Source organism: Cricetulus griseus, chromosome 4 (genome assembly GCF_003668045.3).
Source record: "Cricetulus griseus strain 17A/GY chromosome 4, alternate assembly CriGri-PICRH-1.0, whole genome shotgun sequence".
NCBI classification, from domain to species: Eukaryota; Metazoa; Chordata; class Mammalia; order Rodentia; family Cricetidae; genus Cricetulus; species Cricetulus griseus.
The window spans coordinates 219,781,943-219,809,754 of record NC_048597.1 but is presented as its reverse complement, the minus strand read 5'-3'; the positions used below and the strand labels follow the sequence as shown (position 1 = coordinate 219,809,754).

General features: G+C 39.4%; 1 pseudogene; it reads left to right on the top strand.

The window, feature by feature from the left end:
• Positions 1 to 12,132: 12,132 nt before the first annotated feature.
• Positions 12,133 to 12,932, top strand: LOC100765984 (annotated as a pseudogene).
• Positions 12,933 to 27,812: the final 14,880 nt, after the last annotated feature.

Sequence of the window (27,812 nt, the reverse complement as noted above, 5' to 3'; positions counted from 1 at the left end):
GTCACTGAGATTTAATGTTCTCACTGTCCTCTTCGAGTACCAGGCTTGCACATGGTACACAGATATAGATGCAAACAAAACACTCTTACACATGGAATACAATTAAAACTTTTAAGTAATTTTTATTTTTCTGATATTTATTCTTTTGAACTTGTGTGGACCACATCAGAACTCTTTTAATTCTTCCGGATGCAATGACCTAACATCATCTACCCACCTTAGCTCTTAAAGCTTCCATCTTTGGAACAAGTCACACTGAAGGATGGGAGACTATCACAAGAACACTTACATGTAGCAGGCAGACTGACTTATACAAGTGTGTGGCTTTATATTCATTTAGTCAGGGCTAACTGTGAACAATTGCCTAGTTGACTGAGGCTTGCATTCCTCCAACGTCTTTATTTTTAGATACTTTGTTGTCTTTCAATTTCCCTGGAGACTTACTCTTTTTCTGAAAAGAGTTGGGCTTGGTAGTGGATACCTATAATCTCTGTACTTGGGAGGGTGAGGCAGGAACATTGTATTTGAGGCCAGCCTGAACCTCTTTCCCCATACTCCTGTGTCTTGTCTTTCTCTCTCTCTCTCTCTCTCTCTCTCTCTCTCTCTCTCTCTCTCTCTCTCTCTCTCTCTCTCTCTCTTCTCCCTGTGTGTGTGTATGTGCGTGTGTGTGTGTGTGTGTGTGTGTGTGTGTGTGAGAGAGAGAGAGAGAGAGAGAGAGAGAGAGAGAGAGAGAGAGACTCTTCCTCTTGTTGTCTAGTTAATATGATGGTACAGTAGTTTTGGGTCAACAAAAAGACCTCTGATTGTGTCTCTTAGCTTTTCCTTTACAAGTGTTTCTTAGATAGCCCTCTATTCTGCCTCCTACGAGAGACATGAAAACTACACCATATGAAACTGGGTATGCCTTGAAGTCTATACTGGCCTGGAGTTGATGAACTCCTTGTAGGTTGGGCTCTGATGAAAAAGAGTTGTCACTGGTATAGTGTGTCACTAACCTCAACTCTATGTGTACTTCATGGGTCTTGGAAACCACAGAAGGTCACAACTAGATGGTTTGCTTTGTCAGTTTGAAGAACAAAGCACTGTGACATGTGTCTATAAAAATGAATCAAGAAGGATATGGAAGCAATGAGAGAGACTCGGGAAAGATATTGACAGTTAAACTGATGGCAAAGAAAAGCAGCGTTGACAGCAGGGATTTGGACTGTGTAAACTCATAAAAGATGAAGACAAAAACAATCCCCACAAAACAATGAGAAGTGAACGAGAGCTGAAGAACACAGCACAAATAAAGATGTTGACATGCAGAGCGAGGTAAGGAGAGCTGGGATTTGATAACAGATTTCAATCTGAGAAGAACACGGAAACCCCCATGCAGGACTGTTCTGGAAAATATAAACCTGTGAAGTACTTCAGTTTTAGTTTTCAGTATTTCCTAAAATTGCTTTTAGGGCAGCTCTGTGAAACCTGACACCTGGCAGCCCAGATATGTTGGAAGCATTATTTCTGACAGGATGACACTTCTCAGTGGTCACTCAGGAGCCATGATGCCTCAGACAGTCATTTAGTACAAAATGGTTTTGGTTGATCCATTTAGCAAGAAACCCAACATATGTGTATATACGATCCACTCTTTGGACTTGGGTTGTCACTGTAAACTCAGATAGAGAGCACGGAGTTCCAAGTCTATATACCATAGGTCTCAGAGTTTAGTGAGCAAAAGGTAAAATAAGTGGGCAAACATTTAGAGGCTAAAAATTAAATCTGGTAGTTCATCATCAAAATAAAAACTACCTTCAGTCAGCTTAGTTACATCTAGAGGGGAGCAAGATTCATGGGTTCCTGCTGGCAGCCTGCTAAGACCACTACATCCCACCTGAATTCTGCTAGTCTCATTATGTCCTCCACCCGAACTAGAAATTTAGAGTAAAAAATACCAACATTCAAGCTTGCTTAGTGACCTGCAGACCTGAGAAAGTCATGAAACTGATAATCTTTAAAATAAATAGTATGGAAAATTCAGAGATGAACCACACATGGCTTGTGAGTAGCAGAGGGAAAGATTAGATCTACATGATATGGAAGATAGTTACCCCCCCCATCACTCAGTGTTAAAGGGAGGTTGGGGTGTGCTGGGGTTGTAGGAACTGTTCTTGATACTCAATCAGCCCATCATTCTGCCCTGATTTCCTGACTCTGAGTCTCCAGTGTTCTTATTATGATGGGGGAGAAATGTTCTCACATTGAGTGTGATGGTTTATCTAAACCACCATCTTGACTGGATTTATAATCACCTTGGAAACAAGCCTCTGGGTGTGGAGAGCAGCACCCTACAGGCTACGATGCCCAGATTGAATTAAAGGAGGAAGTAATCTGTGGTCCAGAACCCATTCTTCTTTACTGCCTGGATGCTGGTACAACGTAACCAGCTGCCTCTACTCCTGCCACTGGGACTTTCCTACAATGGTGGACTATATCCGGAGATGGACCGTGAGCCAAAGTGAACCCTTCCTTCCTTAAGTTGCTTTAGTCATGTTTCTTGACCCAGCAATGAGAACACATCAAGTCAGCCAGTGGTGATGTGCTGAGGACATTAAATCATCAAAGACTCCCTACTTTTCAGGTGTGGTGAAACAGAAACAAAGAGGTTCGACATGAGTTTGTCAATGAGATAAACAGGCAAATGCGTTGGAGCAGAGAGGATGGGAAAATGCAAGGTTCCTGAAGTGGAAGCGAGCATGAGGCTGCACAGAGAACAGGGGCAATGAAGGAAGATGGGAGTGAGACCATGCAAACATCCGTGCAGCTTTCTGGGAAAGAGAGGACTGCAAGAAGGAGACCTCAAGTGACAGGAAGCCTTCAGGAGGGAAGAGCAGGAATGACAAAGAATAAACTCTGAGCAAAGGGGCAGCTGTCAAGGAGATTTCTGCAGTAGCTCAGAGGAATTGTTAATGGTGACTCTGAGGAGGGACACAGGGAGAAGGTCACACAGAGACCTTGTGGAGAAAGCTACTGCAGGAAACCCAGATATGATCTCTGAGAAAGAGGAGGAGTCTGGCCTGAGTAGATTTCCTCATAGGTCCATGGAAGACCAAGTCTGTAACCCTCTGCATTCCTGCACTCTGAGGAGAAGTCATGGCTAAGGATTGGGATTGGCTGTCAACACTGGGCCGTGTCATCTCAAGGCCTCAGTAAAGTCCATGAGCCTGCTATGTCTGTCCTCTAGGCCCTGCCGAAATTTCTCTCAGAGCGTTTACTCCTTAACTCCTAAAAGATTCTATTCCATTCTTGGGACTGCCTTAGCAGTTCATCTTTCCTGTTTAATTTTTCATTAAGTTAGAATTTGGATGCCTGAAATATTTATTCACTAGTCATTATTCAATGGTAGGGAATCGCATAGGAAGTCCCCTTGTGAGGCGTTAAGCAGCCCAGAGACAGCCAGTGTTGCCGAGAAAGAGCTTCCCTGATACCCCCACAGACTTGGTGCTCAGTGGCTTCAGTTTACACTTGGCTTTCCAAGACACCTCTGGCCTACTCTCCCCTACATATCCCTGGATTGTAAGTGGTAGCCTAGTAAAACCTGTGTCTCTGAATGAGGCAGCCACCTACCTTATTGATCATCCTTAGTTGAAAGCAAAACAGATGCACAAAGTAGTGTTCAAGGCTTCACCACCCTGCAACGTTTCCCCTGAAAGGATCTGAAAGACAATACAAGAGTCATGAGCAGCACTCCTTAGAAGCCCAACAAAATTTTAACTTCAGAAACAAGGATGGGGAAATGAGCTAGTGGGCACTGTGCCTTCCATGCTAGCATGAGGACCTGAGTTTGGATTCCCAGGTTCCACATAAAGGCAGACATAGCCATTCACACCTGTAACACCCATGGTGATATGGAGGCAGAGACAGGAAAATCCATGGAAGGCTCATGGACCAACTAATCCAGCATATGCAGTAACTAACAAGACTGCTTCAAACAAGGTGGAAGATAAGGACTGACACCCAAGATTGTCCTCTGAGAGCTACACAGGTGCCAAGGCATCTGACTCCCCCCTCACACCCCTCATGCATACATACATCGTTTACACACATATACATACACAAATGCCAAGTATATTCTTGTGTGTGTGTGTGTGTGTGTGTGTGTGTGTGTGTGTGTGTCCGTGTGTCCTGTGGGTATGCATGTGTGTGTATACACTTTATTGGCAATTAGAAGGGGAATTTTTTTTGGTTACTAATACTGAAAAATGCCATGACATTCAATCTGAACAAATGAAACCCATAAATGTGGTGTGTTTTTCTTAATAAAGCAAGCTGTGTTTGATTTCCTGCCATATTTTAAAATAAGAATAACTGCAATGGAATTTGCATGGTGAAAAAAATAAAACAGTTGTGGATGCTTCTTAATGGATTAAAATTATTTCCTGTGCAAAAGCAACCAAGGAGGACTGGGAATGACTGAATGTAATTGTCTGAATTAAAAACAAATTACCATTGTCCCCTTAAAAGCATGGCTTGTCGTGTAGAGTACAAGGAACATGGTGCATGCTCTGCACTCTGGCAGTGGTAAAAATGCCTGTTAAAGTGTGTCATGAAATATGACCCAGAAAATTGGTTTAAATTGACTTGCAAATGGCACAGTAGCATGGATTAAAAACTAGTTAAATCATGAGAAATACCAGTGGTCATCACTCCAGTGGGCACTTTGGACTGGGGTCTGCAGCTGCATTCAACCTTTTGATTAGAGGTATTTGCATATTGACAGCCTGCAAAGGGGATGGCTTAGACCATGTCAGGTTCACTCTGAACTCTGAGGAGCAGCATGCAGGATTAGTGATGACCACAGATGACTGGACTGTCCCCATCAGGATGTGGCATCTGTGTCTACTCCTGGGGAACATTGGCAGGCTCTGTGACTGCTTTGAGTGAGAGATCACAGAAGTAACCATCTTGTCACTTCCTAGCCCAGAGCTAAACTCTTCTACTCCTGTCTCACCTAATAGTCTCCTTTGCTCTTTTTGGACACACAGCCTTTCTGCTGTGAGAAACTAAATGTAACCAAGAGACACACAGGGGCATCAGAAGGCTGAATAGCTATGCTCCCAGCTACCATCAATATGACCTACAGACCTGGAAAGGAAGCTGCCTGGACAAACGCTGACTTTGAAGTACACAAGGTCAACCATAACCTAATGACAAGATAGTGAAAAAAAATCACAGGGGAGACCCCAGTGTGACTCTGAAATTCATCAAATGGGGAGGAATTATAATAAATTTTTATTGGGGTTGTTACTACACAGCATTACATAACTCATAACTAATTATATAACAGTTGTGTTTCAAACTTTACATAAAACATAACAAAAACAAGTCCATCAACAAAAATAAGTATCTCCTTAATTTACATGAAAAAGTATTATTTGAGGGGTGCAGAGATAGATATTGAATAAATCCACACAGATATTTAGTTATTAATTCTTAAAAATCTTTCATAAAACTATCTTGCCTGGATGTGGTGGTTCAACCCTGTAATCTGAGGTTAAAAGTCTGGGGAATAGACAGGACAATGTGGGTGTTCTCTTGGATTGAATCTCTAGCACAACAGATCTTATTGTCATAGTTGGTTTTTTGTTTTTTGGGTTTTTTTGGTCAACTCAACACAAATGTAGAAATGCACAGGAAAAGAGAGAATCTCAACTGAGGAATTGCCTGCATCAGACTGGCATGTGGCCATCCTTGTTTATGGGGCATCTTCTGGATAGATGCTTGATGTGGGAAGGCATACTCCCTTGTAGGTGGTACCATTCTTGGGGAAATGAGCCCAGGCTGTATAAGAAACTCAGTTGAGCAAAGCAGGAGAAGTGAGTCAATAAAGGCATTAATCCATGGCCTGTGCTTCAGTTCCTGCCTCTAGGTTCCTGCCTTGGTTTGCTAGACTGGAACCTATAAGTTAAATAAACGCCCTTTCTCCAAAGTTGCTTTGGTCAGTGTTTTATCACAATAACAAAGAAACACTCTAGAACAGCTATATACATAATGTGTATATTATATACCTATGTGTTTCATATATTATATGTTCATATGCATTATATATAACATAGTTATGTTATATAAAATGTAGCATGTATATAACACACATGCATATTACATATACACATTGAAGCCACTAAAATGGGACATTTTGTTCCATCTACTCCATTGTATAGTTTCAAAGACAAATGTTTGGATTTTTTAATGATAGGTAAAATTTCTATTGGGACTTACTTGCTTTTTACTATTTCATGATGATGGGTGGTATTATTTTAAAGATATAAGGTTATATTTTTGGTTGCCATCCTCATAGTTAGCTATATTTAAAGAAAGAAGAAAAAAATCCTGAAACACACACACACACACACACACACACACACACACAATCAAGCATCACTATTTTATGTGACAAACTGGCAACCCAAGAATGGATAAAGTGATCTTAACCCACAGCAGGTACCCATCACCACCTACACCACTTGATTGATTGGTAAACTGGTCCCCACAGATGGTCCATGCTGTGAAAGTAGAACACCCAACACACCTCCTGCCTCACAATACAACCACAAAGAAACATATACACAAAGGAGCACCAAGAAGAGTCCTTCAAGCTTTCCCTCATCAGCCCTCATTTAACTGTGACAGCTTCAGACATGGTTCTAAATGTCCCCATTCAACTTGGATCTGGGTTTCAGATGTGGTAATTGATTCAGGACTGAATCCAGTTCCTTAAGGAAAGAATATAAAGGTTGAAATTTGAACCAACTCAATTTGGTTTTTTTTTTTTTTTTGCAGTACCCATGGTGACTATTCCAGAAATACTGCTGACCCTGCAGAACCTCACAGAGCTTTGACAACAAGCTTGGATTTACTTCTTCCAAAATCATATGGATAAAAAAGCAATCATGAGGAACAGCTGGACACTTCAAATAGTGCAAACTTTGAAGTCTCCCCCCTCCATTAAAACAAAAAGCAAAGCAGAACAAAAATGCCTCTCCCTTTCTCCTTCATTCTGGACCTGGGGCCTGCTAAGTTTGCTTGCCATGGGACACATGATAGTTGCCAACCTGTCAAGATTCCTAGGCTTCTGTCTGAGTGTTCTATGTGGCTCAAAACCACTGAAAGAGGAGGAAGAAAGCTTTTAAGTGAAGTCAACCTCCAGGGTGATGAGAGTAAGGCAGGAGCAAGATTGGGAAATGATGCTTCTTGGGGTCTCCTGGCACTGGGGACATGTGGGAGGTCTGCTGACTGCTGTCACTTGAAGCAATTGGACACAAATGAAATAGGATGAGAGAAAGAATTGTTCCTCCTACTGTCCCCTTTGTCCTCAAATGAACCTGAACTAGAAGAAAACTAAAATGGATAGTTACTGGTCTGTAATCCTCTCACTAGATGTTTCAGTCTTTGCCTGTACTTGATTTTGTGGTAAACATGCACATGTACATGTATTTGTACGCGTGTGTGTGTGTGTGTGTGTGTGTGTGTGTGTGTGTGTGTGTGTGTGTGTGATTGAGAGAGAGACAAAGAGACAGAGAGACAGAGACACACAGAGAGAACACATGTGTGTATGTGTGGGTAACAGTCTGCACCCATGTATGGGGTGTACGTGTATGTATGTATGCATGCATGCATGTATGTATGTATGTATGTATGTATGTATGTATGTATGTATGTATGTGGTGTATGTGTGTATGGCTGCATGTTGGATACTGTATCCCAAATAATATTAGCCTTTTGAAATCAGAATGAATCTCCTCAATGAACCACCTAAAAAGTGTTCCTTGGGTTGGGGAGTTAGATCCCTGTGGCATCCACATAGTAAAAGGAGAAAACCAACTCCTGTGAGGTTGTCTTTGGATCTCCACACATGTGCCTAGGCATGCATACTCTCCCAACTATGAATAAGTAAATCTAATGAAATATTAAAAAGAAATGTTTCTTGAGACATCCAGCCATAGAAATAAAATACCAACTTTAGTCCCCAAAATGTCATTGGGGATATTTCATCAATTTCATAGCAACTTAGAAGAGCTCCAGAGAAACAAAAAATAAAAGGATCATTTTATTGTGTATGGTCACCAAATTCTATGACACACATATTCAGCAGATAATCACAGAGAGGGAAACTACAGATCAATGCACCCACTGGCAGAGAGAGAATAATTTATTAATTAAAAAATAGAAAATTCAGCCCAGAGATACATAAAGTACCTGGCACTGCTCTTTTTAGAAAAATTATTCTTCACCATATAAACAGACTGAGAAAAAAATCACATGATCATCTCACTAGATGCTGAAAAAGCCTTTGACAAAATCCAACACCCCTTCATGATAAAGGTCCTGGAGAAATCAGGGATAACAGGAACATACCTCAGCATAATAAAAGCAATATACAGCAAGCCAACAGCCAACATCAAATTAAATGGAGAGAAACTCAATGCAATTCCTCTAAAATCAGGAACAAGACAAGGCTGTCCACTCTCTCCACACCTCTTCAATATTGTCCTTGAAGTTCTAGCTAGAGCAATAAAACAACAAAAGGAGATCAAGGGAATACAAACCGGAAAGGAAGAAGTCAAACTTCACTATTTGCAGATGATATGATAGTCTACATAAGTGACCCGAAAAACTCAACCAGGGAACTCCTACAGCTGACAACACCTTCAGCAAAGTGGCAGGATACAAAACTAACTAAAAAAAGAAATCTGTAGCCCTACTATATACAGATGACACATTGGTGGAAAAAGAAATCAGAGAAGCATCACCCTTTACAATTGCCACAAACAACATAAAATACCTTGGAGTAACATTAACCAAAAAAGTGAAAGACCTGTACCGTAAGAATTTTGAGTCTCTAAAGAAAGAAATTAAAGAAGATACCCGAAAATGGAAAGATCTCCTATGCTCTTGGATAGGCAGGATCAACATAGTAAAAATGGCAATCTTGCCAAATGCAATCTACAGATTCAATGCAATCCCCATCAAAATCCCAACACAATTCTTCACTGACCTTGAAAGAACAATTCTCAACTTTATATGGATAAACAAAAAACCCAGGATAGCCAAAACAACCCTGCACAGTAGAGGAACTTCTGGAGGCATCACCATCCCTAACTTTAATCTCTATTACAGAGCTATAGTCCTGAAAATAGCTTGGTATTGGCACAAAAATACACAGGTAGACCCATTGGAATAGAGTTGAAAACCCTGATATTAACCCACACACCTACACACCTGATTTTTGACAAACAATCCAAATATATTCTCTGGAACAAAGAGAACATCTTTAACAAATTCTGCTGGCATAACTGGATGCAAACATGTAGAAGACTACAGATAGACTCAAGCCTTTCGCCCTGCACAAAACTTAAGTCAAAATGGATCAAAGACTTCAACATAAACCCAGCCACACTGAACCTACTAGAAGATAAAGTGGGAAATACCCTTGAATTAATTGGTACAGGAGACCGCTTCCTGAACATAACACCAGTAGCACAGACACTGAGATCAACAATTAATAAATGGGACCTCCTGAAACTGAGAAGCTTCTGTAAGGCAAAGGACATAGTCAGCAAGACAAAACGACAGCCCACAGACTGGGAATAGATATTCACCAAACCCACATCTAACAGAGGGCTGATCTCCAAAATATTCAAAGTACTCAAGAAGCTATTCTCGAAAACACCAAACAATCCAATTAAAAAATGGCGTACAGAACTAAATAGTCAATTCTCAATAGAGGAATCTAAAATGGCTGAAAGACACATAAAAAAGTGCTCAACATCCTTAGCCATCAGGGAAATGCAAATCAAACCAACTCTGAGATACCATCTTACTCCTGTCAAATGGCTAAACTAAAAAACACTGATGGGGAATGTCATTCTTTGTATGTTTATCTTATTGATTGTTGAATAAAATACTGTTTGGCCAATGGCAAGCAAGGACTAGGAGTCAAAGAGGATTCTGGGAAATGTAGTAGAGAAGTGATGATCCAGGCAGGAAGTGACATGGCAAGGAGACTCATATCTAAGCGAGGAAACAGGAAGTATGGCTCTTTTCCCCTCGGCTCCTGCACCAGCGGCACGATGTGATCCACCAGCAAGGAGGGACACCAATAAGGCGTCCAATAAGATAAGTCTTATAACATATATAGATGTATGATAGTTAAGACTGAGCTAGCAGATGAGGAATCCTAGTCATTGGCCAAGCAGCTTTGAACCTAATACAAGTTTCTGTGTATTCATTTGGGCCTAACTCGGGCAGGCAGCTGGTGTAAAGCTCACACGTGGCTGTGGGGCTCAGGCGGTTTTGGCGGAAAGATTTATAGTAACAAAACACCAATGATAGTTTATGCTGGAGAGGATGTGGAGAAAGAGGAACACTCCTCCACTGCCGGTGGGAGTGCCAACTTGTACAGCCACTTTGGGAATCAGTATGGCGACTCCTCAAGAAATTGGGAATGAGTCTACCACAAGATCCAGCAATTCCACTCCTAGGCATATACCCAAAAGAAGCACATTCATATAACAAAGACGTCTGTTCAACCATGTTCATAGCAGTGCTATTTGTAATAGCCAGAAACTGGAAACAGTCTAGATGCCCCTCAACCGAAGAATGGATAGAGAAAATGTGGTACATTTACACAATGGAGTACTACTCAGCAGTAAGAACAATGGAATCTTGAAGTTTGCAGGAAAATGGATGGAACTCAAAGAAACCATTCTGAGCGAGGTAACCCAATCACAAAAAGACAAACATGATATGTACTCACTCATATGTGGACCTGCTTTATGATACATAGTAGTGACCATGCTTTATCAGAGCTGTTTTTAATGATGTTGCTCAGAATGGTTTCCTCCCAGATGATGATTGAGAAGCTAATTAAAAAAAAAATGGTGCCAAGTACCACAAGAGTAACAGAACTGTGCTGTTTTCTGGGATTTTGATTTTTACTTTTTTTTTAAAATGGAGTGTGCTGGATGTCTCTACAATTTTGTTTAAATGACTGCAGAACCTAGAAAAGCTGTCGCTGCTATTGATGCATAACATACTGCCTATATATATATATATATATATATATATATATATATATTGAATTTTTGGAAACTTTAGATGTGCTGTCAACTTTGTAAAAAAGTATCCCAGTTTACTGTGTTGAGTTGGCATTGTACAAAAATTAACAGCCATATTGGTCTAGAAATGTTGAACTTAATTTTTTTCCAGTTGTACAGGGGTAACACACGTATTAAATATGTAAGGTCTTAAAAAAAAAGAAGAGATTTTGAGAGCCCATCCCTTGTGAAGGGATGCTCTCTTGGCCTGGACACATGAGGAAGGACCTAGGCCTGGCCCAGGATGATGTGGTAGACTTTGGGGAGCCCCTTTTGAGGGCCTTACCCTGCCTGGGGAGTGGAGGGGGGATGGCTAGGGGCAGGTGGGATGTTGGGGCGGACGGGAGGGAGAGGGAGAAGGGATTGACATCTGAAGCAAGCTTGTTCCTAATTTGAACTAATAAAATAAAAAAATATATAAAAAATAAAAAAATTATTCGTTTTTAATTTTACTACACTGAAAAGTTAGCTGTGCTTTATAATAAATTGGTTCTCTCGGAATTTCAATATTTTCCCAATAGGATTAATAACTTAACAGCAAATACAACTAAAATGCCACTCCCTCCACAGAGGAGAACTGACTCATCACTACATTTATACAAAAATGAGTATGTTCAACAGATAAACTGAATCTTCAAAATAAAATCTAGGTAGTAGTGAATGAGCAAAAGTTAGTAGCATAGTAATTCAACATACAATGCTTTGTTAAGAGTAGGATAAAATAAACATAGGGAAATCAAACAGAATATTGAATTAAGAATTAAAACCATATGAATTTTCTCTACATTCAGTTGATGTTTGATACAAATGACCAATTTTAGAAGGTAGCCGAATTCTTGGAAACTTTCTGTGCTTCCGTATAAAGGGAAAACGCATTACACAGAAAGTCAATATTAGTTGGAGATTATAGATTGAAATACAAGGGACAAAAAAGAAAAGGTGCCATGTGGGGGTCAGCGTGAAAGCAGGTGTGAGTAGGTGCAACAGAGGAATCATGACTGCCAAAGTGTTTGAGCCCATCGGAAAGTCCGGCCTGACTTTAGCAGTTGCAGGAGGCGTGGTGAACTATGCTTTATATAATACGGATGCTAGGCACAGAGCTGTCATCTTTGACTGATTCCGTGGAGTACAGGACATTGTGGTAGGGGAAAGGACTCACTTTCTCATCCCTTGGGTACGGAAACCTATTATCTTTGACTGCCGCTCATGACCACGGAATGTACCAGTCATCAGTGGTAGCAAAGATTTGCAGAACGTCAACATCACACTAAGCATCCTCTTCCGGCCGGTGGCCGGCCAGCTTACTCGTGAGGACTATGATGAGCGGGTGCTGCCATCCATCACCACAGAGATCCTCAAGTCGGTAGTGGCTTGCTTTGATGCTGAAGAACTGATGACCCAGCAAGAGGCGGTCTCCAGGCAGTGAGCGATGACCTCACAGAGAGAGAGAGCAGTGACGTTTGGGCTCATCCTGAATGACTTGTCCCTGACACATCTGACCTTCGGGAAGGAGTTCACAGAAGCAGTGGAAGCCAAACAGGTGGCTCAGCAGGAAGCACAGAGGGCCAGATTTTTGGTGGAAAAGGCTGAGCAGCAGAAGAAGGCAGCCATCATCTCTGCAGAGGGTGACTCCAAGACAGCCAAGCTGATCGCCAACTTCCTGGACACTGCAGGTGATGGCCTGATTGAGCTGCGCAAGCTGGAAGCTGCTGAGGACATTGCTTACCAGGTCTTGCGCTCTCAGAACATCGCCTACCTGTTGGGCAGTTGGTGCTCCTCCCGCTTCCCCAGTGAGGCCTCTCCTGCTTGCACCTTCTCAGGCTAACCAGGCTGTTGCCTTGATCATTCTGCCTTCTGCCCCACCCCAGCAATCACTGTGAGATTTCATGATTGACTTAACAAGAAGGAAATAAAAGCAAAATCACTTCAGATCTCAAAAAAAAAAAGGAAAAAAAAAAAACAGAATAAAAAAAGGAGCTACCACCCCCACAAAGGTTCTATAGGAATCTTTTTCAAATAACCTAAATTAGCATTTAAAATCATCCCTTAAAACAATATTCCTAGCCTGGCAGTTGTGGCTCACATCTTTAATTCCAGGAATGTAGAGGTGAGTTTGAGACTGTCCTGGTCTACAGAATAAGTTCCAGGACAGGCAAGGCTACACGAAAACCTGTTTCAAAACACAAACAAAAAGCAAACAAACAAACAAAAAACTTCCTAAACTTGAAATGAGAAGAGATCTCCTCATAACTACATTTAAATCCCTAGCTAATATATGAGAATGTTAGATTCATATTCATCAAAATAAGTCATTAAATGATAGAAACACAAATTGAGATAATCTAGCAATATATCACTCCAGCACACACGAACTTTTGTCAAGAATGTATTTTAAGTGTATGTGGCTTATGGCTATGTGGGCACATGTGTAAATGGATGAATTCAGAGGCTCGCGTGTGTGTTTATGGGGACAAGAAGAGGTTGTTGGTTGACTTCCTCTATCACTCTCTAGCTTATACCTTTGAGACAGGGTCTCTCACCAATCCTGGAGTTCACAGAGCCCCTGAGTGGAGAAATAATTGACTTTTACATGCAGTCCTTGTTGAACATGGTGCCGAGAATATAGCCCTGGATCCATGCTCAAGGGAAATAGGTTCACATTTTTTCAGATATGTGAGGGTGTTCACAGCACCACTGCCTGTGGTACTTCTTGGGTAGAACACCCTCCACTATGTTTAACAGTATAAAATAAAAATAAATCATTGTTTAATCCCAGCACTTGGGAGGCAGAGGTAGGCAGATCTCTGTGAGTTCAAGGCCATCCTGGTCTACAGAGCAAGTTCCAGGACAACCCCCAAAGCAATACAGAGAAATCCTGTCTTGAATAAACAAACAAAAAATCACTGTGATAACGGACAACAAAGTGCTGAAGATGTCCCAAGTCCCAGACAGAGTTTATAGATCCAGTGCTGGGTCAGAAAGGCTATATTCCCCATCATTTCCACTGTGAAGATGAAAATGAAATACTTCTAAAGGACTTCACTATGGTAGTCTTTGGAGGAGAACACAGTGACGAAAGGATTCTGAGCTATTTTCTTTGACGATGTTTTGTCTCACCAGGGTAGTCAGATGAGTTAGCCCCTCTTGAAAAGACAGACAGCTCTGCATTTATGACTTGTACACATCTGTACTTGAAGGCTATACTTCCAATACAATTGGGGGTAAATTGTCAACCAAAACAGTACTGGAAGATATATGTCAGTAGCATGTAACCATCTGGTATATGTGGTGCATAATTTTAATGAAAATGGAAATTCAAAGGGAATCTGAGTTGCTCTTACCAAAGAACAAGTCAAGAGGATTTTTGCTTTAAAGTACAATTAAAATACATTTCATAGAAAAGTAATAGGTACCAGGAGACTTGAGGAAGGAAGAATAGATTGAGATGCCCAAACAAAATGAGCCAAAACCAAGGCTACATGTTGTTTGAGCTTCTTGAATGGCCAGGGAGTCCACAGGGCACAACAGACTTTCTAGTCCAAACTGGATAAGGAGTGGGAATGTAGCACAGTCCGTAACTTGCTTGCCTCTCATGCACAATCCTTGCTCTCTATTTCTAGCACCCTAAGCATGTCTATAGTCCCAGCAGTCAGGAGGTGGAGACAAGAGGATCAGAAATTCAAGATCATCCTGTGGTACATAAGACATTGAGGCTAGCCTGGGTAACAGACAAAAAACAAACCCGGGTGAAGAAATATCTAATAACACTAATGATATCAAATGAAAATGGCTCATACCCAGAATATAGAACTCATAAGTCAATGATTAAAAAGTCAAAGAACTAGTAAAATACAAAATAGACAAGAATAAAAAGTTGAACCATTCCACAGAGTATGTCCAAATGGAGATTAAATAATGCAGAAAGGCCTCCATTTCAGACAGCAAAGAGATCACATAAAATGACATTTCGAGATTGGCAATCAATTACACACTGCCAGCCCAGGTCTGCGATCACCAGAAACAGCAAGAATGCTCAGCTGTAGTGGGGGGAGATATGTCCTAAGCTCCTTGGGAAGCTTTGTGTCTGTTTCATGCCTTTATACCCAACAACTAAGCCATTCTACCTCTATCTACATTCAACAAGTACACATATATAAAGGACATTCACAAAATATCTATGAGACAAGACTTGGGAAATGGCTCAGCATTTAAAGCCTCCCAGGGTAAGCAAGAGGCTCAGATTTTGGATTCCCAGAACCTACGTAAATGCAGAGTGGCTCACTCATGATTCCAGCTCAGGAGGTAAGGGCAACTCTGGGCTTGAGTGGGAGACCCTGCTACAAAGCAAAAGTCGGGAAAGCAAAGAAGGAAGATGCCTGGAATTGACCTTGCACACCATATATACACACATGAGGAAAAAATGATATTTTAAAGATTTAAAAACAGCTTAAAATGAAACTAAATGGTATGGAGTTATCCACTGATGGAGAATAGTATAACTTCTTTTAGAACACTACATAATAATGACCATAAGTGATTGAAAATTATGCACATTTAATGAAAATGCAAACAGAATGCTTGCTGGAAAAAAACCAGATACTTAAAGAAATATTCTGAGCTCTTCCATATAATTCAGGTTTTAAATGTACAAAATTGAATGTTGATCTTAAAGGTTGGAACACCAGTGGTCATTCAGTAGAGGGAAGGGAAGTTTTAGGCATTGGACATTTGTACTCTGATCTAGTGTACACTTTTGATAATTCTTATTACTAAATGATTTGCAATTAGTGTCCTTTCCTGTAAGTAGTGTGCAAGCCTGTATATGTCCTTTCATTGTAGGTATGCCATAATACAATGTCTTAAATTAATGCTTACTGTATATTTGTTCCTTAGACAAACAAAATTATCTAAAATAATATCCAATGCCAGAAAAAAGATTAAAGCTTAAACTTCTCTAGAAAACCTCCAGAAATACTACAAAATCCAAGTAAAAAAAACCTGATATGTAAAGAAAGTACATATGAACAAGAGGCACACACACACACACACACACACACACACAACAGGACACACCATCAGCATTACCAACTACACAAGTTAAAATCTCTTCAAACTTGGTGGATTTGGGTGTTAATAGCTGATAATTCCTTCTAGTTCAAAAATGATAAACATTGGGTTTATGTGAAGAAGGATTAATGCTATCAATGATATGGGATATGGTCACTGAGAAGAATTTGAACATAAGCCATTGCCATGTAAATACAATGAAGTCACTAATTAAAATCAGAATCTGGGGTCCTGGGGATAGGGCTTCTCAGTGGTTAAGGGCTTGTTGTACAAGCATGAGGACCTGGATTCAAAAATCCCCAGAACCCATAGAAACAGAAGTTCCCTTCACATGCATCTGTGATCACCAGGCTCCTAAAGAAAGTTGGTAAGCAGAGACAAGTGAATCTTGGAACCTCACAGCAAGCTAGTCTAGTCAGATATATTCAGTGGGGAACAACAAAAGGCAAGAAAGGCACCACTGGACATAACGTAAGGAGGAGGATCATGAGGCCTGATCACAGACCTACAGGCAACTAGCAATGATGAGGGAGAAACAGTCTTCCCCAGAATAGAGCACACCAAACTGATTATGGTTTTTGCCAAGTGGTCACCCTGAAAACATTCAGTTGGCATTTTAGGTTTGAGAAGACTGTATTCGTGTGTTTTGGGAATCACACAATACCACACAACCACACACACACACACACACACACACACACACATCATGATTTTGGAAAAGAACAAGAAGGGGGAAGGGGGAAGTTTTAACAGAGGAAAAAGAAAGTTTGGGAGACAAGGCATGTCTGTCTTGCTCTTGGCATTAGTTTGTTTTTGTGAGATGTTGGCTTAACTTGCCTTTTTCTTTGAATGACCTTGAACTTCTGGTCTTCATGCCTTCACTTCAGAATGCTGGAATGGCAGCTATGTGTCAGCATGATTGCTCAGCTTCATCATAATTAGCAATACTACATTCATATAAAGATTACAACATCTTAGCTTTTCCTCCCTTAAGCTAAGAGAAATTTTCTAAGCATTGCACCTCTTCAGGGGAAGTCATATATCTTTAAATGTGAATGAGCTCCTTCATTTTCTCTTTCTACAAAGGCCTAAAATTACACTTTACACTAATCATTTACAAAATTTGAAAATATAATGTAACTCTAACAAGACATTTGTATCTCTCCATTTATCTATTTATATATACTTTGAAATATGGCTGAGGCTAAATGTTGGTAAAGGTTATTTCTGAGTGATGGAATCTGAAATGGCTTCTGTAACTTTCATATTCGCCATCACTGTGTTGCTTAAGTTCATTATCAATAGCATATTTATAAATTTATAAAAAGCACAAATAGCATGCTTTATAAAGCCAAGATTTTTATGTTAACCATATTAGCTCTACACATTATGAAAATTTCCTTTTATAGTAGCTTTAACTTTAATTAAAAATAATGATCAATGTCTCAGGCCCAACTTCTTGCCCACTCTGAGATCTCCTAGCCTGGAGACTGCAGGCAGGTTGACTTGCCCCCAGTGGACCAAGCAACCCAGAGTCTTTTGACATTCCTGTGCTAGTCCCACCCACACCCAACCATGGGAAAGGTAGTGTCTCAGACCTGCCTGCACCCACTGTGAGACCCATCAGAGTATTGGACCTGCTTGCACCCACCAGAAGAGAACCTTGGACCTGTACCCACCAGGAGAGGAAGAGACCCCACCTGCACCCACTGGAAGAAGGGATAGGAAGACAACAATATAAGAACACAATCAACAACACAAAAACCAATATCCCAACACAGATGAAGAAGAGAATGACCTTAACCTCATGAAGATGATAGAGACCCTAAAAGAGGAAATGAGAATATCCTTTAAAAAATGGAAGAAAAAATAAACAAAACAACTCAAGAAATGGAGGAAAAGACCAAAAATTGCAAGAAACAATGCAAACATTGCAAGGTTTGAAAGCTGAAATAGAGACAATTAAAAAAACATAGTCTGAGGAAATGCTGAAATTAGAAAAGATGGGTAAATGATCAGGGACTACAGATGCAAGCATAACAGAATACAAGAGATGGAAGAGAGAATCTCAGGCTTTGAAGATACACTAGGAGGAATAGATTCATCAAACAAAGAAAAACTTAAGGCCAACAAATCCCTAACACAAAATATCTAGGAAATATGGGACACCATGAAAAGGCCAAACCTAAGAATAAAAGGTATAGAAGAAGGTGAAGAAACCCACCTCAAAGGTGCAGAAAACATATTCAACAAAATCATAAAAAAAACTTTCCCAACCTAAAGAAAGACATGCTAATGAAAGTACAAGAAGCCTACAGAACACCAAATAGAGTGGCCGACAAAAATCCCCTCACCACATAATAATCAAAACCCAAAACATACAGAATAAAGAGAAAAATATTAAGAGCAGCAAAGGAAAAGCAAAGTAACACATAAAGGAAACATATCAGAATTACACCTGACTTCTCCATAGAAACTCTGAAAGCCAGAAGATCCTGGATAGATATTATACCAACACTAAGAGATCACAGATACTAGCCCAGACTACTATACCCAGCAAAGCTTTCAATCAATGTAGATGGAGAAAACAAGATATTCCATGACAAAACAAGATTGAAAAAATATATATCCACTAATCCAGCCCTACAGAAAGAACTAGAAGGAAAACTCCAACCTAAGAAAGTTAGCTACACTCACAAAAACATAGACAATAGATAATCACACTTTACAAAAGCCAAAAGAAAAAGTGGGGTAATCCATACACAATACCACCACCACCAACACAACCAAAAAAAAATAAGAATCAACAATCGATGGTCATTAATTTCCCTCAATATTAATGGTATTAACTTGCCTATAAAAAGACACAGGCTGAAAGAATGGATACAAAGACAGAATCCATCCTTCTGCTGCATGCAAGAAACACACATCAACTTCAAAGACAGACGTTAGCTCAGGGTAAAGGGTTGGGATAAGATTGTCCAATGAAATGGAACCAAGAAAAAAGCTGATGTAGCTATCCTAATACTTAACAAATTAGACTTCAGACTAAAATCAATCAAAAGAGATGAAGAAGGCCATTTCACATTCATCACAGGAAAAATTCATCAGGATGAATCTCAATTCTGAACATCTATGCCACAAATACAAAGGTACCCACATTTGTAAAACAAACATCACTAAAACTCAAATCATACATAAAACCTCACACACTTATAATGGGAGACTTCAACAGCCCACTCTCACCACTAGACAGGACCACCAGACAGAAGCTTAACAAAGAAACAAAGGAACTAACAGAAGTTATGACACAATTTGGTTTAACAGACATCTAGAACATTCCATCCAAACAAAAGAATATACCTTCTTCCCAGTGCCACATGGAAACTTCTCTAAAATTGACCACAGACTCAGAAACATAGCAAACCTCAACAGATAACAAAAAAAATTGTAATAATGCCCATGTATTTTATCAGAGCATCATGCTTTAAAGTTAGATTTCAACAACAACACAAATTGCAGAAACCCTACAAACTCATGGAAATTGAACAATGCCCAATTGCATCATTCCTGGGTCAAGCAAAAAATAAAATGAAATTAAAGACTTCTTAGAATTCAGTGAAAATGAAGACAGAACATACCCAAACTTATGGGACACTTTGAAAGCAGTACTGAGAGGAAAGTTCTTAGCACTAAGTGCCCACATGAAGAAACTGGAGAATAGTCACACTATAGAATTAACAAAACAACTGAAAGCTCTAGAACAAAAAGAAGTAAAATTACCCCAGAGGAGTAGACACCAAGAAATAGTCAAATTGAGGACTGAAGTCAATAAAGTTGAAACAAAGAAAACAATAAAAAGAACCAATGTAACAAAGAAGAGTTGGTTCTTATTAGAGAAAATCAAAAAGATAGGCAGATTTATCCAAACTAACGAAAAGGCAGAGAGAGAACATAAAAATTAACAAAATCATGAATGAAAAGGGGGACATAACAACAGACACTGAGGAAATCCAGAGAATCTTCTGGTCATACTTCGAAAATCTGTACTCCACAAAATTTGAAAATATAAAGGAAATCGACAAATTTCTGGATAGATATCTCTTACCAAAATGAAATCAAAAACAGATAAGCAATTTAAACAGACCTATAACACCTAACAGAATAGAAGCACCCTCCCTGGGGAGCAGAAAGGGTATGGTAAAGGGGAAATGGCTAATCTCACAACCAAAAAACAAAACAAAACAAAACAAAACAAAACAAAAAACAAACAAAAAGCCCAGGGCCAGATGGTTTCAGTGCAGAATTCTACCAGAAATTCAAAGAACAGCTAATACCAATACTCCTCAAATTGTTCCACACAATAGAAGCAGGAGGTTCATTTTCAAACTCTTTTTACAAGGCTACAATTACCTGCATACCCAAGCCATACAAAGACACAACTAAGAAAGAGAACTAAAGATCAATATCCCTTGTAATGATAAGTCTTAACGCCACATGCCTGAGTTCTGCCACAACGTTAGGACCCCCAAAATAACACACAGAGACTTCTATTAGTTACAAATGCTGCTTACCAATGACTAAGATTTCTTACTTGCTAGTTCAGTCTTAATTATCAACCATAATTATTAATCTATATATTTTATAGACTTAATGAGGATGCTGGAAGCCTGTGTCCATTCTTCTTGGGATTGCATGGTGGTGACTGTCTGCCATTTCCAGAATCCTGCTTGACTCCTAGTCCCACCTATTTTTCTGCCTCATTGGCCAAGCATTACTTTATTCAACAACCAATAAGATAAACATACACAAAAGGATGTCCCCTATCAATCGCTCATGAACATTTATGCAAAAATAATCAATAAAATACTGGCAAATCAAATCCAAGAACATATCAGAGAAATCATCCACCATGATCAAGCAGGCTTCATTGCAGGGATGTAGGGATGCTTCAACATAAGAAAATTGATCAATGTAATCCACCATATAAACAATCTGCAAAAGAAATACCACATGATCATCTCACTAGATGCTGAAAAGCCTTTGACAAAATCCAACACCCCTTCATGATAAACATCTTGGAGAGATCAGGGATAACAGAAACATAACTAAACATAATAAAAGCAATGGACAGTAAACCAACAGCCAACATCAAACTAAATGGAGAGAAACTCAAAGCTATTCATTCCTCTAAAATCAGAAACAAGACAAGGCTGTCCACTCTCCATATCTCCTCAATATTGTACTTGAAGTTCTAGCTAGAGCAATAAGACAATACAAGTTGATCAAGGGGATACAAATTGGAATGGAAGAAGTCAAATTTTCACTCTTTACAGATAATATGCTAGTTTACATAAGTGACCCAAAAGACTCTAACACAGAACACCTACCGCTGATAAACACCTTCAGCAAAGTAGCAGGATACAAGATTCCTTCAAAAAAAATCATTAGCCCAACTATGTACAGATGATAAATGGGCTAAGAAAGAAATCAGAGAAACATCACCCTTTACAATAGCCACAAACAACATAAAATAACTTAGGGTAATGCTAACCAAACAAGTGAAAGACCTGTATAGCAAGAACTTTAAGTCTTTATAGAAAGAAATTATAGAATATACCAGAAAATGGAAAGATCTCCCATGCTCTTGGATAGGTAGTATCAACACAGTAAAAATGGCAATCTTGCCAAAAGCAATCTACAGATTCAGTGCAATCCCCATCAAGATACCAGCACAATTCTTCACAGACCTTGAAAGAATAATGATAAACTTAATGTGGAAAAAACAAAAGACTCGCTATAGCCAAAACAAGCCTCTACAATAATTTCTGGAGGCATCACCATCCCTGACTTCAAGCTCTATTATAGAGCTATAGTCCTGAAAAGAGCTTGTTATTGGCACAAAAATAGACAGATAGACCAATGGAATCAAACCCTGATGTTAACCCACACACCTATGAACACCTGATTTTTGACAAAGAAGCTAAAAATATACAATGGAAAAAAAGAAAGCATTGTCAACAAATGGTGCTGGCATAACTGGATGCTAGCATATAGAAGACTGCAGATAGATACATGTCTGTTGCCTTGCACAAAACTTAAGTCCAAATGGATCAAAGACCTCAACACATAATCCAGCCATACTGAACTTCTTAGAAGAGAAATTGGGAAGTACCCTTGAATGAATTGGTACAGGAGACAGCTTCTTGAATGTAACACCAATAGCACAGACCCTGAGATCAATAATTAATAAATGGAACCACAGAAACTGAGAAGCATCTGTAAGGCAAAGGACACAGTTAAAAAGACAAAATGGCAGCCCACTGAATGGGAAAAGATCTTCACCAACCCCACATCTGACAGAGGGCTGATATCTGAAATTTACAAAGAACTCAAGAATCTAGTCACCAAAACACCAAATAATCCAATTAAAAAGTGGGGTACAGAACTAAATAGAGAATTCTCAATAGAGGAATCTAAAATGTCTGATAGACCCTTAAGAAAGTACTCAACATCCTTAGCCATCATGGAAATGCAAATCAAAACAACTCTGAGATACCATCTTACTCCTGTCAGAATGGCTAAAATCAAAATCACCAATGACAGTTTATGCTGGAGAGGATGTGGAGAAAGGAGAACACTCCTCTACAGCTAGTGGGAGTGCCAACTCATACAGCCACTTTAGAAATCAGTATGACAGTTCCTCAGGAAAATGGGAATCAGTCTTCCACAAGATCCAGGATCCAGCAATTCCACTCTTAGGCATATATCCAAAAGGAGTATATTCATACAACAAGGACATCTGTTCAACCATGTTCATAGCACCATTATTTGTAATAGCCAGAACCTGGAAGCAATCTAGATGTCCTTCAACTGATAAAGAAAATGTGGTACAAATACACAATGGAGTAGTACTCAGCAGAAAACAAACAAACAAAAAAAAAATGGAATCTTGAAATTTGCAGTCAAATGGTTGGAACTAGAAGAAACCATCCTGAATGAGGTAACCCAGTCACAAAAAGACAAACATGGTATGTACTCACCCATATATGTATTTTAGACATAGCGCAAAGGATGGCCAGCCTACAATCCATACTGTCAGAAAAGGTAGAAAACAAGGAGAACCCTAAGAGAGACATACATGCTCCCCTGGAGAAGGGGAAAGGGACAAGATCTCCTGAGCAAATTGGGAGCATGGGGGGAGGGGAAAGGGAGTTAGGTGAAAGAGAAGGGGAGAAGACCAGGGGAGAGGAGGACATGAGGGAGCAGGAAGATTGAGTCAGGGGAAGAATAGAGGAGAGCAAGAAAAGAGATATCCTAATAGAGGGAGCCATTATAGGTTTAAAGAGAAATTGTGCAATAGGGAAATGTCCAGAGATCTACAAGGACGACCCAAAGAAACAATCTAAGCAATAGTGGAGAGGCTACCTTAAATGTCCTTCCCCTATAATGAGATTGATGACTATCTTATATACCATCTTAGAGCCTCATCCAGTAGCTGATGGAAGCAGAAGCAGACACCCACAGCTAAACACTGAACTGAACTATAGGAATTGTTGCAGAGAGGGAGGAGTGATGAGCAAAGAGGTCAAGACCAGGCTGAAGAAATCCTAAGAAACACCTGACATTAACAAGGGGAAGCTCATGGACCCTAGACTGATAGCTGGGAAACCAGCATAAGACCTACCCAGATCCCCTGATCGTGGGTGTCAGTTAGGAGGCCTGGGCAATTTATGGTGCCTCCAGCAGTGGGTCAGTATTTATTCTGAGTGTATGAATGGACTTTGGGAGCCCATTTCACATAGAGGGATACTCTCTAATCCTACACACACGAGGAGGGCCTAAGCCCTGCTCCACCTGATATGACAGACTTGGAAGATCCTTCATGGAAGGCCTCACCCTCCCTGGGGAGCAGAAAGGGTATGGAATAGGGGAAAGGTGGGGAGCAGGGGAGGAGGGGATGGAGAAGGAACTGGGAATGACATGTAAAACAAGCTTGTTTCTAATTTAAATAAAAAAAAATAATGATCAAGGACCTAGAGATATATCTCAGCAGTTAAGACCTTGTATTCCTCTTGCAGGTGAACAAAGTTTGGTTCCCAGCACCCACACATGTTTTACAACTGAAAATGATTTCAGCTTCAGGGATTCTGAACTCCATAAATTTCTGCATTCAAGTACAAACACACACACACACACACACACACACACACACACACACACACACACACACACTAGTGGTGGTAGATAACTAAGTGGTGTTCCTTGGGATGTAGCTGAGTGGTAGAGTACTTGTCTAGCACTTGTGAGGAGCTGGATTTTAAAGAGACACAACTCAGCTTGTAGAATTACTCTCCAAGAGTTCCAAGCTGATATGAGTGCCTGAGCCCAATAAAACTAGAGATGGATTTAAATAAGGAAATGCTGCCTTCATTTTGTTTAGAGGTAAAAAGAATGTATCACAACTCTCAGCTGCATCACAGTGGAGCTTAGATTAAACTTGCTATGAATATATCTCAGCCATAGATGACAACCCCTAGCCATGAGCCCATAGGCTGACTAACCTTGGACCAGCCTCTCAAGATTAAAATTTATAACCAGAGCCAAAAGGTCATGGAGATTTGATATTGTACCCAAGTCTTATTTGCCAATAAACGTGGAGGGGCATCATCTTGCTACATCTCACCAATTTGCCTCTCTCTCTCAAATAAGAAAGGCATTCAAATAGCAAGCCACCAAGCCTCAGACTGAAAGGGAAAATACCAGTTAGCTAATATCCTTTACATTTATAGGACTTACTTGGCAATCCTGTAATCATATTGTAGACTTCAATTCAGAAAGACACCAATGGAAACAGTGTCTACATATCTTTTAAGTAATATTCCTGACAATGGTCTATACTTTGGCCATTATGACCCCAACTCTACCTGCTCCACAGTATCTGCACACTTTATCTTTGTCTCAATTTCTTTCTTAATGGATAATGTGTCATATCGTGCCCTTAAGTAATTGCAAACATGTTTTCAAATGCTGCTTGTACAACTGGCTAAAGAAGCAAATGACCAAGTCACTGAATCCTTAACTCACCTTACAAATTAAATTTTATTTACTCTCTAAAATATTCTCTGCTATCTGTAGGGTTTTTTCTGAATGGCAGTATCTTACTTTGACTAGCTGTTACACTACTTACCTCTTGTCTACCCAGTTCATGATAGACTCTGGGAACTTGTGTTTTACTTAAAAATATATGATTCTGTAACTAAATAGCAGAAGCTCAAAATATTACTTCTTATGTGTTGTTTTCCCCATGACATTTACATTCATAATCTTCAGTCTTCTATAGAGTTCTGATTAAAGCATTTAATCTTTGAGTCAAGCAGAGCAGTAAGAAATGAGACCAACCCACGTTAAATATTTTAGTAGATTGAACCCTTAATACAATTAATCTTTTTCATGTACTTCAGGCAAATTATACAGGGGCCATCTTTGTATCCTTCAATTCCCTTTGCCCTGATACATTTTCCTAACAAGGTATAAGAGACAGTCCATCTGTTGATGTATGAAAATACCTGACCAAGAACAATAAAGATTGCGATCCTTGGATTGTTTTCATCATGGTAATCATTAACATCTTACTTTAGTAGTATATCCAAGGTTATTGAAAAATATAACCTTGTCTCAAAATCTCCATGGGATGGATGGATAAGAAATGATACTGGTTAACAAGGAGAGGGTAATTTTTCAAATATCATTATGACCTATTGAATATTTGAGGTCTGATTATGGTCCAGTGGTAGACCAGTTGCCTAGAATGCTCTAAGCCTTGATCCATCATACCATTTTAGACACAATTCTGTTAATTTGCATATCCTTAAGCTTAAATTGGTGTGAAAATTTTAATTTCCTTCTCACTCCAAATTATTTTTTAAATTGTTCCCAATTTCTTTTCATGCTCAGACTGTTTTTGTTCTTTCAAATTTTCTTGGTCTTGAATTTTTCAAACTGTTTTAGTGATCACCATCCAAACCAAATGAGTGATATATTTTAATAGCATTATCAGTATCACATTCAAATCTTGATCTTACATCTTTTGATGGCTGTCAGTTTTTCAAGATGATCTTCAGAATTTTCTCTCAATATCTACCTCACTTCTTTCTCTAGTCAATCATCTCCTGGCTTTTGTTGTCTCTACCAATTCATCTTCTACCCTTCTCCTTTTCCTCTTAGCATGCTCACTAGCTTATTCTCCCACTGCTAACCTGTGTAAGACAACATTGTAAAGTTAAGATTAGCTTCTTTTTTTCAATGCCATGACTTTAATTTCAGCATCTGGGAGGCAAAGGCAGATGAATCTCTGAATAAGAGGCCAGCTTGCTTTAAATAGAGAGTTTCTGGACAGTCAGGGCTACATATTGAGACTGCCAAGAATTTTTGTGATTGAAAATTCATTTCATGAGTCTGTGCTCTACTCATTATAGAGCCATCTCCACTACTTAGCCACTAATCTCTCCTAAAATTGAGTTTTCCACATTTGTAGTTTCATTTATTCTATATACATTGAGAGTTTCAATTGGGCCTTTACACTTAATGAGACAGTAGGGTGTGAGCCTTCATATCTTAACCTGCAATATACTTCAAAACTTTTTCTGCTACTTGATTACCAGTATTATCTTACAGGGTCCTAAGTTTTTTTATTTGCATATGAGCTTTCCAATAAGATCCTTCTGCCCCTACAATTCTTAGAATACTAAGCATGCCATTTGTGAATATGAAGCAAAAGTTTTTGTTCTAAAAAATCAGGGTGGATATATTAAATTTTCTTGCCTTGTTTATAAGACAAATCGATCAAATATGAAATGTTCACATGTAGTCTATGAAAAAACTCATTAAAATCATGTGAATTTTTTATTTTAATTTCTCTTGAAATTATTTTTCTATGGTTCTTAATTTCTTTTCCTGTTTAGGCTCCTCTTGTATTTCCTGTTTTCTTAATCTTGAATTTTTCATACTGTTTTTGTGATCCAAACAAAATCCATGGTATTTTTTGGTGCATTGTCAGGGCCCCATCCAAAACTTTAGCTGCCCTAAGGCTCAAAGTTGTTTTTTCCATTCATTTCCTACTGTGCATTTTCTCACATATTGCTTTATTTGAACTGTAAATATCTTCAATGAATTAGTACATACCTTTTTCTCTGGAGTAGACTATGGGTTTGATGACCAAAGGCAGGACCTTCTCTAAGTAGGAAGGAAAGAAAACACTTTTAAGATCACAACTATCCATGAACATGGAGTTCATTCATTCTGTCCATGCACTACAGACTCCTGGGTCATTAGAACTCAAGCTTAAGCAAAATCCCAGGGAATAGCTGGGTGAATGTAACAGAAGCCTCTTCGGTTCTTTCATGAACAAGAATACGCATAAGAGTTTTAAATCTCCCCTGCTATTATGCCAGTTCCTTCTGAATACTTTTAACAAATCTCTGTGGATCAAAGGACCAAAAAAACAGGGGCAACCTACAGACAGATGAATGGGTAGGCAGAAAACAGGGCTTTTGAAATGTTTGAAGGTAAGTTAATTTTATCAGGAGCCAGCTTGCAGGAGTCACT